Here is a 13,345-nt window from a genome sequence, read left to right as displayed (position 1 = left end):
AATATATAGTTAAACATATATATGTATATGTTACACCTCTTTAACATTCTTTGTGATGATCTTACCAAATGACATGCCCTTTATGAAGCTTTTCTATTTTACCCTAGGCACAATGAATTCCTCTGGTCCTTTTTGGCTCATCTTATTATGTTCATATTATTGTGTGGCTTTTATCATACTGAAAATAGTGTAGAGTGTGTCTTCTTTTCTATATTGGATGCAGAGATGTTGATTATTTTTGTATTTTTAGCACCAAGCACAGATACAAGAGGTGTTAAGGAAATACTTGATAAATATTTTAGCTTTCAAATGTTCTGAAAGTGGTTAATATGCAAATATTTGTGTTGTGTGAGGATAAATCATAGTAAGGACCTACTTGTAAGTTTAACCAATTAGCATCAAATGGTGATTTAGTTATATATATGTGTGTGTGTGTGTGTGTGTGTGTACACACACACATACATACATACAGGTTTAAAGAAATAGCATGATATAGTTGTAGTAGAATGACTTTGGACTTTGAAGCAGATGGGCTGCTTTAATTTCTCATTCTGCCATTGATTCTGTAAATAGTTGGGCAAATCACTAAACTCTTCTAAACTTCCTTGATTTCATTGGTGAAAAAAATAAATGATAATTTTCTTATCAGCATAAAAATGAAATGAAATAGTACAGGAACTGCTCTAAACCAATGAGCATAATAAACACTCAATAAATGTTTATTTCATCATTTGTGAAGGCATTAAAAATTATGTTTACACCATGAATGTTATAATTTGTAGCAGCTTCATCCACTGGAAGTACTGAAAAGTGTCTATTAGGTCTTTAAAATTATTTCACATAATTTAAAAATCATTTCTGATAAGCAGAAAAACTTCTCTCAGTGATAAATATTGCATTTATGTTTAGTAAATAAAGAGAAAATTTGCCTACTTAAAATTTGATCTACTTGTGCATAGTGATGAATGTAAGTGAGAATATTTTCCAGCTACTTTGAAATATCGAACTGCCCAGGGACAAGGCATGGATGATGTTTTGAAGGAAATAAATATTTCAGCTTCATGTTTCAGCCTTTCTTCTATATTCCTTTGATCTGGCTTTGGTTTACTTATTATTCTGCTTGAATGACTTCACATTGCCTTTTTCCTCTCCCTAGTAACAGGAAGTGGTCCTGCACCTATTTCAATGTATTTAGGCTTTGTCATTTTATAGGATGAACATGTCTCTCCTTATTATTTACTGATACATTCCTGCCTATAAAGTAAGCTGTACTGGTGGGTATGTATGTAGCTTTGCATGTATGATAAATAATTTATATATGGAACTTTTAATCAGTGATTTCTTAAATATAGGAAACATAAAAGGAAACATTAGATTTGGGATTTTTTTGAAGTTTAAAGATTTTAAAGGAATTTTTCTTCACTATCCACCATAGCTGTTTTATCTTTAAGGATCATTTTCTCAAGGTTTTCTTACTTTACCATGAATATTTCAATTGCTCTTTTATTTGCTGGGGTAGAGTTCTTTTCATTTATTTATAGGCCTGTATTATAGGCAGAAGTTAGTTTAGCACAAAATGAATACATAAAACTTTAAACTGCAAAAACATGTCATCACATTGCTTTTTTTTTATACTTTACACACAAATCTTCTGATCTTCTGAGACTGGTTTTTTATACAGATTCTCTCTTTTTCCATTTGTCATGTTCCCTTGGCACTTAGAATATATAATATATATAATATAACACTACTACTTGATTTTTTTGTGTGTGTTTTCCCCCTTAATCAGACTATAATTTCTCCATGATTGGATCCATTTTTATACTTCTGGACTTTCTATAGGTATCTGACCAAACAGGTCTCAAAATTTGCTGCCAGGACCCTAGCCTCAGCTCCTAGAACACGACTAACTTGCTGAAAATACAGGGTAGGAGGTTGATGCCAGGATCAGTTCTTTTAAATCATGATTCAAATCCAGTTGACGTCAAGAAATTTGTGGATCTCCTAGCTGAAATCCATATAATTTTAAGAGATTTTGTGTAGCTGAAGAAGATTCCTCATTCTTACTCATAGGTAACATGCTTCAAAACCAATCATGGTTCTTCAAGACTGGAGTCTGGCTCTGGGGGCAGAGCCTGCAGGGGAAGCCTCAATCATTGACAATACAAGGTCCTTGTCAGAAGAGAGTTCCATAGCACTTCTTTATACGGCTACCATATCCTTTTTGAGTGTTTCCCCTAGTATCAAGAGAAAAAGCTCTAGCTGGTTTAGCACAGGGGCATCATTTGTGTGTTTGCCCATGGTTCTATCAATGCTATCCTCTTTGAGCCAGGATTGTGGTGGGAACTGCTGGCTTTTTTTTTTTTTAATTTTTTATTGTTATGTTAATCACCATACATTACATCATTAGTTTTTGATGTAGTGTTCCATGATTCATTGTTTGTGCATAACACCCAGTGTGCCATGCAGAACGTGCCCTCTTTAATACCCATCACCAGGCTAACCCATCCCCCCACCCTCCTCCCCTCTAAAACCCTCAGTTTGTTTTTCAGAGTCCATCGTCTCTCATGGTTCATCCCCCCCTCCGACTTACTCCCCTTCATTCTTCCCCTCCTGCTATCTTCTTCTTTTTCTTTTTTCTTAATATATGTTGCATTATTTGTTTCAGAAGTACAAATCTGTGATTCAACAGTCTTGCACAATTCACAGCGCTCACCATAGCACATACCCTCCCCAATGTCACCCAGCCACCCCATCCCTCCCACCCCCCACCACTCAACTGCTGGCTTTCTTTGTTCTCTGTTTACTGTTGCTGTATGTAAGCCCACTTGTCCCTGAGGGGCTTCTAAGAAGGTTGTTCTGATTTACCGTAATAGGATGGGGATTCCTACAGTAGAGATCTGTTTCCTACAGATCCATCTCTTCCTGAATGGAGTGGAATGAAATCCCTCTGAACCCTCTTCTGTTTTTCAAGACACTGTGTTTAAACCTCTGTTACAATATTTGGTACTTACATATTTTTTTTTCCTTTACCTGATGGTGTCTTCTTAGACAGGTTTCTCATATAGCTTTGTGCCTTAATATTAGTTAGTGGTTAACACACAGTAGGTCTTAGCCAATTTTTTTTAAAGATTTTTTTATTTATTTTACAGAGAGAGACACAGTGAGAGAGGGAACACAAGCAGGGGGAGTGGGAGAGGGAGAAGCAGGCTTCTCGCGTAGCAGGGAGCCCGATGCGGGCCTCGATCCCAGGAGCCTGGGACCACGACCTGAGCCGAAGGGAGACGCTTAACGACTGAGCCACCCAGGTGCCCCAGTCTTAACCAATTTTTGATGAATGAGTTAATAGAAGGTTAGATGACTGTTGTAAACTCAAAATACTATGTTCTTCTAAAAAGGAAGAAGAAGAATGGAAAACAGTCTTCTCAGGTTTGCTATGGACATTTTAAACATAATTTTGTATTTGGTTTTTATTTTTTTTTTAATTTTTTATTGTTGTGTTAATCACCATATATTACATCATTTGTTTTGGTGTAGTGTTCCATGATTCATTGTTTGTTCATAACACCCAGTGCTCCATGCAGAATGTGCCCTCTTTAATACCCATCACCAGGCTAACCCATCCCCCTACCCTCCTCCCCTCTAGAAACCTCAGTTTATTTTTCAGAGTCCATCATCTCTCCTGGTTCGTCTCCCCCTCTGACTTACTCCCCTTTGTATTTGGTTTTTAGACTTCAGTGATTATATGATTATCTTATATGTGGCCTACTGTGTGACTCAGGAAAGCACTTTGTCCCTGTGTATTTTGTGTGTCATCCTTGTGCAGGGGCCATGCTAATCTTCTCTGTATCGTTCCAATTCTAGTGTATGTGCTGCCAAAGTGAGCACTGTCCTGTGTATTTTGGCTAATATATTTTTAAAAGATTTTATTTTATTTTTATGTAATCCGTACACCCAACATGGGGCTCAAACTCACAACCCTGAGATCAAGAGTGACATGCTCTACTGACTGAGCCAAGCAGGCACCCCTGTCCTTGTGTATTTTGAATTGGACTAGCACCATGCACACCACACTAGGTTTCAAAATTGTGATACATGTCTTTGATATGAGGAGTGCAGAAATGCATGGCAGCATCATTTCCTTATAGGGCCTTAAAACTTTTCCATAAAAAGCTGTGAATTGGCATTCTTCTTCAGACTTTCATAATTCCTGGGGTGCCGTGGAGTTTTCAACAGCACCTCGTTCCTCATTATCCATTGCATACTTCTTTTCTGTGCCAGCTTCTAGTCTTATGAACTTACTTTCAAAAAACAAAACTTGTCATGGTCACTTTTTCCTTTTGTAAGTCTTAGCCGTCATTCATTGATCTCCAGAAATTTTATTTCCTAACCATACTGATTCCCTGCACTTAACCACACTCAGAGTTTGCATGTTTGGGCAGATGCATCTTGGTCAAGGGGAATATCGAGAACTAACTGGATAGTCTTTGGAGAGTTTTACCCCAGGTCCTATCTCATCTAAATTTGCCACTATTAAATGTAAATATGCCCTTTGGGAAGAAATAACTTGGCTTTTTAGGTGTTGTTGTTTTTTTTTTTTAAACCTGGTGACATTACCTGGAAGGAGTGAAGTAACAGAGCAAACACAGAAACTTGAAATGCTTGAAGACTGTAACAAAATTTAACCTATGGATTTTTTTTTCTTTGCCTGATTTAACTTTCAAATTTGTTGAATTCCTGACTGATTTTTTTGTCCATACAGCATTGTTAAGGCAGTTATAAATATTACATATATTAAGTACCTCAGAGAGCCCTTGATGTGTTCTAAATTTTTGAATATTACATACTAGCTTTGTTGGTTGTTGTTTCCTATTGCTGCTATACGGCAAACATAGTGTCTTAAAACAATTCAAATTTATTATTTTACAGTTTGGGAGATTAGAAGTCCAAAATGAAACTTAGGTCCTAATATCAAGGTTTGTCAGGACTGGTTTTTGCCAGGAGGTTTTAGGGAAGAATCCGTTCCTTGCTTTTTCCGTCTTCTGGAGGCTGTCTTCATTCCTTGGTTTGGGACCCTGAATCGCATTGTCTTTTCTCCATTGCTTCCTCTCTCATAATGCCTTGTCTCTCCTTTGACCTTCTTGCTTCCCTTTTATAAGGACCTTGTGATTACATTTGAGGCCTATTGTATGATAGTTCTCTTTTTAATTTTTTAAAGAATCTCCATACTGTTTTCCATGGTGGCTACACCAATTCACATTCCCACCAAAATGCACAAGGGTTCTCTTCTCTGTATCCTCGCCAACACTTGTTATCTCTTGTCTTTTTGATGATGGCCGTTCTAACAGGTGTGAGGTGATATCTCATTGTGGTTTTCATTTTCATTTCACTGATGATGAGTGATACTGAGCACTGTTTCATGTACCTGTTGGCCATCAGGTTGATGTAGTCTCACTTGTTTCTTTTTGTTTTTGTTGCTTATGCTTTTGGTGTCATATTCATGAAATCATTGCTAAAACCAATGTCAAGGAGCTTTTATCCTGTTTTCTTCTAGGAGTTTTATAGATTCAGGCCTAACATTTAAGTCTTTAACCCATTTGAGTTAATTTTTGTGAGTGGGGAGAGATAGAGGCCCAGTTTTATTCTTTTGCATGTGACTGTCCATTTTTCCCAGCACCATATATTGAAGAGACTGTCATTTCCCCATTGAAGAGTCTTGGCTTTCTTGTCAAATATTAGTTGACTGTATATGCATGGATTTGTTTCTGGGCTTTCAGTTTGTTCTATTGGTGTGTTTTTGTTTTTTTAAATTGCAGTACCATACTGTTTTGATTCCTGTAGTGGGGTTTCTGGGGAGCGTCCTGCAATACTGGGGAAACTGAATGTCTACCTTGGACTCTCCTTTTTCCACTGGAAAAACCAGGTGGCTCTGTGGTGTAGTGTAATGCTGGCCTGGCTTGGGTGGCTGGTGATGCAGAGTAGAACCTCTCCTCTTACCTTTCTGGTGTGACCCATCTCAGGCTCTGTGGTCCATGGGGGTGCTTCATTTATATCCTTGGGTCTGGGATTTTCACAGTGGTGTCAAGTCTATGGATAGTTGCTGGTTGGTCTTCTGGTGAAAGGCACTGAAGTTGGAAATGATTTATGTCACCATCTTGATTATGTCACTCCACATGGGCTCTTTGATATAGTGTGTTTGAAGTGAAGACTTCTGTGTTTCAGAGATGAGCAGAAGTTTGATCTAGAGCTGTTACCAGAGCCCAAAAACAGAAAGTAGACTATACCTTATCAACCCATGAGTAGCGGGCTGATTGGTGGCCCCCAAAAAGATATGTCCATATCCTAATCTTTAGAACTTGTGAATGTTTTTATTTAAAAAGAGGATCTCTGCAGATGTAACTGAGTTAAAGACCTTGAGATGAGGAGATTGTCTAGGTGGGTCCTAAAGCCAGTCATGAGCATCTTTATAAGAGAGACACTGTGGAGAAGGGACATAGAGGAGAAGGTGATGTGAAGATGCATCAGAGAGAGATATAGTCACAAGCCAAGGATGCCAACAGTCTCCAGAAGCTGTGTCAGGAAATAGATTCTCCCCTAGAGCTTCCAGAGGAAGTGCAGTGCTGCTGACTCCTTGATTATAGACTTTTGGCCTCCATAACTAAGAGAGAATAAATTCCTATTGTTTTAGACTACTCAGTGTGTGGTAATTTGTTACAGCAGCCACAGGAAACTGATACACCAAGCTACTTTCATATATAGCTCCATGGACTTCATTACCGAATTACCTCTATCTGCCCTACATCATGTCCATAATGCTGATAATCTCAACAATCACCCTTTCATTCTGTGCAACAAGAACTTTTTATCTCTTGTTCATATATGAACTATTCCTCCACTTGATATTTTTGGATGTCATTCATTTTGCCTTTCAGAGTTTGCCTTTTTAAGACTTAACTACTTCTCTTCCTTTCATATCTAGATTCACTCTCTTCTGCCACCTATCAAAGGTCATTTGATAAAGTAAAGGAACAAATCATGGCATCAGTCCAACTAGATAATTACAAAACACTCCTTCCTTGACACTGAAAAATCTATATACGTTAAGTATAATTACCGTGCAAAGTATACTCTCTTAATTAATTATAGTTATCAGTTTTGCCCCTATTAGTTTTTACTTCTTCTTTAAAATTTTCCATTAGAGGGGCACCTGGGTGGCTCAGTTGGTTGAGCGTCTGCCTTTGGCTCAGGTCATGATCCCAGGGTCCTGGGTTGAGTCCTGCATCAGGCTCCCTGCTCTGCAGGAGGCCTGCTTCTTACCTGCCTGCCACTCCCCTGCTTGTGCTCTCAATCTGTCCCCTCTCTCTCTCTGACAAATAAATAAATAAAATCTTTAAAAAAATAAAATGAAATAAAATTTTCCATTAGAAATATATATCTAGGGGTGCCTGTATGGCTCAGCCGGTTGAGCGTCTGACCTCAGCTCAGGTCATGTGGGATTGAGCCCCATATTGGGCTTGCACTTTGTGGGGAGTCCGCTTGTTTCTTTCCCTCTGCCCCTCCCCCAACTCATGCACTCTATCTCAAATAAAAAATAAAGTCTTTAAAAAAGAGAGAAATATATACCTAGTTGGGAAAATACATGCAAAAACTCATAAACTGTAAAGAGCTATGCAAGCATATCATCATCATCATTATCATAATCATTTCATCATCAGTTTAGGATTATCTGAGTCTTCTCTCTCTAGGTCAAAAACACCTATACGGCACATGCTGTAGGAACAAGCAGATTCCTGGTGATGGAGCCATTCTAGTCATGTATAAGCATTATATGGCATTGAATTCTCTAAGAAGTTGGGTGGTAATTGCTTTATTTCGGGTTATTCCCCATTACCAGTATCCTAAACCTTGTTTGAAAATCATACACCCAGAAACCTAAGGATACCTAAGGCTTCTTTCACTCCATGGAATTTGATAAAGAACCATACTTTCTGACCTAGTGGTTCTCAATCAGGCATGATTTTGCCCCTCTGGGGCATCTTTGGCATGTTTATGGACATTTTGGGGTTGTCAGAATTGGGGGTGGGACATTGTCACTGGGATCTAGTGAGCAGAGGCCAGGGATGCTGCTAAACATAGCACAATGCACCCAAAAGGTCCCCACAATAAAGAATTATCTGACCAGAAATGTCAGTAGTGCTGAGGTTGAGGACTTTGTTATGTTTCATGGTTTTGCTCTGGTTCTATCTAGATGATATAATATAAATTTATGAAACAAATATTGAATTATTCTATACATGTAGTATGCTCCAGGTATATAATATAAATATGAGGAAGACACGGTTGTGTCCCCACATCCTCCATTCTCCTTGCTTCAAAGAGATTTCATTATCCTAGAAAAGATAAATGTATAAATTAACAACTGTAATGGTACATATAAAATGCTGTGACTGTAACCAAACAGGGCGGATGACAGCTGGATTTCTAGACTGGCCACAGGGCACATTCACTTCCCAGGTGACGCTAGAAGGGACAAGGTGAAAGTGGAAGGGACAAGGTGAAAGTGGAGCAGGAGTTGGATGGGGGCCTGGAGACCTTGCACCTGAAGCTGCCTGCCACGGCTCAATGAACCCCGTTATGCCACATTGCCCAACATTGTGAAAGCCAAGAAGATTGAGGACATCAAACCAGGAGACCTGAGTGTGGACCTGACCTCCAAGCTCTCTGTGGTTAATGTGGAGGACCGGCCCCTGCATACAGCCGGTGTCAAGGTGGAGACCATGGAGGACTTGGTGGCCAAGCTGATGGAGATTGGGTAGATTTGAGCCCCTTCCTTGAAACCCAGCAATAAAACTATGACCAGCCCAGGAAAAAAAAAAAAAAAAAAGCTATAGTAGTAGTATATAAAAAGTGCTAACAGGGCAAAAGAAGTAGGTAGCAATTCTATCCAAAGAGTTGGCATTTGAACCCCCTAAAGAATGAATAGTAATCTGACAGTCAAAACAACAAAAAAGGGGGGAGGGTTCCAGTTTATATTATAGCCAAGTAAGCTCCTATCAGACTAATCCTCCCACAAATAGAAGCTCTGTTCAAAATATAAAATACAACTACCTGATGGCCCTGGAGAATGAATCAACACAAAGAGATAGTGGAAGGGAGGTACATACTTAGAAGAAGGAAAGGTGAGTTTCCCATTTTTATAGTGTTCTTCCACATTTGGTGCCATATGGGATAATTAGAATTTGGGTAGATACCTGTGATCATAGTGCTTGAAGAACCAGATGAAATAATGGGGCAACCACTGGCAAACTAATATGGAGAGATACCCAGGAAATAAGTGAAGAAGCGGGACAGGAAGCCCAAATTCTTTGTATAATTTTGGTCCGTATTTCTGACTGATCCCTGAAACATGCATGGTTGGAGAGAACTCTAAGCAGCCCAGGTAATACTAAAAGAGCTGAGTTTATATATGAACTTTTGTCACCTACAGAGGAGACAGAATTTATAGGCTTTATTTTTGTAGATAAGCTACATTTATTGGTTTAGAAATATGTCTACAATATATTAAAAATATAGTTGCAAAACCATAATGACATCAATAATTTATAGTTTGAATTCAGCCAAGTTAACTGCCTCCTAAAAACAAACAATTGAAATTAATTGTATTAATACTATTAATACCACTAATACTATTCAGAGGAAAATAACAGAATCCACTCTCTACAATGTCTCATTCATAAAGATACAAGCCAAAATTACTCGACATAAGAAGAAATAGGTAACATAACTTATTTATTCTCAAGAAAATAATCAGTGGAAACCACCTCAGGATGAATTAGATGCTAGGTTTAGCAGATAAAAAATTTAAAGTAGCTATTATAGTTGCGCTCAAGGACATTAAGAAAAATTGGTAGTAACGAGTGAGAAATTAGGAAATCTCAACAGAAAAACAGTGAAAAATACAACATTTGAAATTTAAAATGTGGGCGGAATATAACAACAGAGTGGAGAACAAGAAGATTCAATGAACTTGAAGATAAATCAATAGAAATCAGCCAATCTGAGGACAAAGAGAAAAATGTACTAAAAAAAGGAGTTGCAGGACCTTGTAGGACAATCACAATGTATAAATTATATTTGAGTCACAGAAGTAGAGGGAATAGAATAAGAAGCTAAATATTTTAATAAATAGTAGCCAAAATCTTCCAGTCTTATGAAAGACATAATTATATGGATTCAAGAAGCTAAACAAAGCCCACAGAGGGTAAATACAAAACAGAACAAAACAGGCAACATTTGTTCCTATCTGTCTTTTGATTACAGCCATAGGAGAGGTTGTATAATGATATCTCATTGTGGTTTTGGAATTGCATTTTTTGGTGATCACTAATGCTATTGAGTGACCTTTCATGGGTTTATGGCCAACTGTATATCTTCTTTGGAGAAACATCTATTCAGATTCTTCACCTGTCTTTAAATTGTGTTCTTTATTTTTTTTCACTCGATTTGTAAGTGTTATTTATGTATTCTTGATATGTCTCTTTTCAGGTATATGACTGGCAAGTATTTTCTCCTCTTCTGTGGATTTTCTTTTCACTTTTGATGCTATCCCTAGGAGCACAAGAGGTTTTTAAATTTGCTGAAGCTGTTGATCTGTATTTTATTTTCTTCTTTATGCTTCTGGTATTATATCTAAGAAGGCTTTGCTTAGCTCAAGGTCACTCAAATTTACTCCTGTTTTCTTCTAAGAGCTTTATATTTTTAGCTCTAACATTTAGGTCTGTGGTTTATCTTGAGTTACTTTTTGTGTATTGTATAAAGAAGGAATCCAACTTTGTTCTTTTAGATAAATGGATACCCAGTTGTCCCAGCACCATTTGCTGTATGCACTGTTCTTTCTCCATGGAATTGTCTTGGCACCCTTGCCAAAAATTCACTGATCATCGATCTAAGGGTTTATTTCTGGAATCTTTATTCCATTGATTTATATGTCTTTTCTTATGCCAGTAGCATGCTGTTTTGATTAATCTAGCTTTGTAATAAGTTTTGAAATCAGGAAATGTGAGTTCTCCAACTTTGTTCTTCTTTTTCGAGATTGTTTTGCCAATTCTGTGTACCTTGTATTTCCATATGAATTTCAGGGTCCACTTGTCAATTTCTGCAAAATCCCATATGGGATTTTGACAGTGATTGTGTTAAATCTGTAGATCAATTGAGGAGTATTGTCATTTTTCCAATATTGAGAGGAATACCACTTTCCATTAAACTGCATGTTTCTTTCTGACTCTTGAAGTATCAAATGTTTAGTTGTTCACAGTGTTTACCATTTTTTTATAAGAATTTAGCAGAGACCCCTAGTCCTAGCAGTCATGTGAAGAAGAGGCCAAAGAAGTTCCTTCATTTATCATGCGTAGTGAAAGGTATTATTTTTAGTGACTTTTAAGTCAATTGTATCTTCATGTTTTTGACTCACTCTAATCACCTCGAGTGCCAATCAGCAGCCATGAATGTAGATGATATAGCTGCTCGAAAGTCTTGTTTTCCAGCCCAGCTGGAAAGGGAATGGAGACTCTTCTAGCTGGTTTTCAGACTTGTTTGAAGTTTTTTTTGTTTTGTTTTGTTTTTCTTGGAGTTTCCAGTGGAGATGCTATGCTGGCAGCAAATGAAGTATCCTGTAATGTGAAGCCTTATAAATATATGTTGGATCACTGCCATCATTATCAAAAGTGCTGGTACAGAAATGTGCAAAGGGAAGATTTTCAAATTAAGGTTGGCCTGTACATATAAATGTTAGCTTGTAAAGCTCAAGAAATACTAAATTGTAGTCTATTAGTCTCCTACATTTTATTGCCTTTTTGGAATAATCATGCACTTCAGAACATCCTTTAATCTGAGCTGGCTTGTGGTTGTATAAGAATGCAGCTTCTTTTTTCTTTATGCTTTATATTCTCAGACGAGGAAAATTTACTGCATTTTATAAATAAATCAAAACTAAAAAGCAAATTTTATTCCCACCTTTTTATCTTCATGGAGGCCCTGCTTTAAGGCATTTGAGTGATGCAGTTATACTCAGCCCCACAACTAGTTCCACTGGAAAAAATAATCTTCAAAGTCTTTTTTTTTTTTTTTTGCTTCTTACAGGACACACTTTGGAATCATGGTAAAAGGAATACTGTTCTTAGTGAGAAGCAGACCTTTCTCTTTTTCAAATGCTGAAAGTTTTCACGTCTACTTCATTACTTTAGTAGATATTAAAATGTATCCCTCATTAAAATGAATATCATCTCTTTATTTAAATTAAGACAGATATTTTATTTATATTAAGAGAGAAGCTTCCTAAATACTAGTTTAGTATTTAGGCGCTCAATGTGTTTGTCATGTCGATTTACACTGAGTGAGGCCTTTCTTGATATTTAGTTTTACTACTAGCAAGTGTGGTGGGACTGGAACCCAGTTGGAAGATTTCCTCATTTCCCCAATCTTAATATTTAATATACATCAATGTTTTCTTATTTGTAAATCATGATAGAAATTACCAATTAAATGCAATGTGCATTACTACACAAGGTTTTAACAATATCTTTTTTTTATGCACCCCTTTGTTTATTGCAGCATTATTTTCTAACAATATCTTAAATATGGTCTGTAATATATACCTGATTATAGGTAAAGTTTATGACTTTGATTTATGTGGCTATAAGTTAGTTTTAAAGTAAGTGACTAAACTTGGTAGGTAAGATTGAAATGAGATACAGAGAAAATATTTGCCCTATTAAATTGAAAGTGTTTACATTAACTAAATGGCTCATGTGAATATTTGGGCAAAAAATTTAAAATAGCTGACTTTTAGCATTCATAGAACAGAGTGGATATTTCAGCCACTGGCCATATATTTATAAAATGTGTTAGCAAAGTTTTCTTTTGGATAAGTAATGGTACATAATTTTTAAATTATATGATAAATAATTTTTTAAAGTTTTCAGATAGTGTCCAATATACTTTCTTTTGTGTTTATGGACAGACTGACCAAGCAAACTAAACTTTTGAAAAATTTTAATCCTGATATGGAAAAGTCTTTTCAAGTGCTTTTAGAAGGCCCTAAAAAATGAAAGAGTAACATAGGATGAATTAGTCACTGTAGTCCCTGGATAGCATGGAAGTAGTTCTTGTGCTGCCTAACCCTAATCCCCTGCAAGGGGACATTATTCACCAACCACAGTAGCCTTTTCCTCTGAGCCTGGTCTCAGAATCCTCCTAACAGAGCATTCTTGGCAGCCCCATTCAGTCATTTGGGTCTGTCACATCAGAGAAAATATCCATTAAACATTTGTGACAAAATGTTTATGGC

At 37.0% G+C, this 13,345-nt stretch overlaps 1 protein-coding gene and 1 non-coding gene across 10 annotated transcripts in view; one reads left to right on the top strand and one right to left on the bottom strand.

Annotated features, from left to right (window-relative positions):
• CEP112 (centrosomal protein 112) overlaps positions 1-13,345 on the top strand; it is a 490,180-nt gene that overhangs the window by 154,895 nt on the left and 321,940 nt on the right. The gene's annotated exons all lie outside the window — the stretch shown is intronic.
• On the bottom strand, positions 3,782-3,888 carry LOC114216336 (U6 spliceosomal RNA). The gene has a single exon (XR_003610758.1). It is a non-coding gene; the product is annotated as a U6 spliceosomal RNA (small nuclear RNA).

This window comes from Eumetopias jubatus, unplaced genomic scaffold (genome assembly GCF_037043125.1).
Source record: "Eumetopias jubatus isolate StellerSeaLion01/CBP00866 unplaced genomic scaffold, mEumJub1_p1.0 scaffold_10, whole genome shotgun sequence".
Lineage (NCBI taxonomy): Eukaryota > Metazoa > Chordata > Mammalia > Carnivora > Otariidae > Eumetopias > Eumetopias jubatus.
Note: the sequence above shows the minus strand (reverse complement) of the source record. Positions and strands in the feature narration are given on the sequence as shown.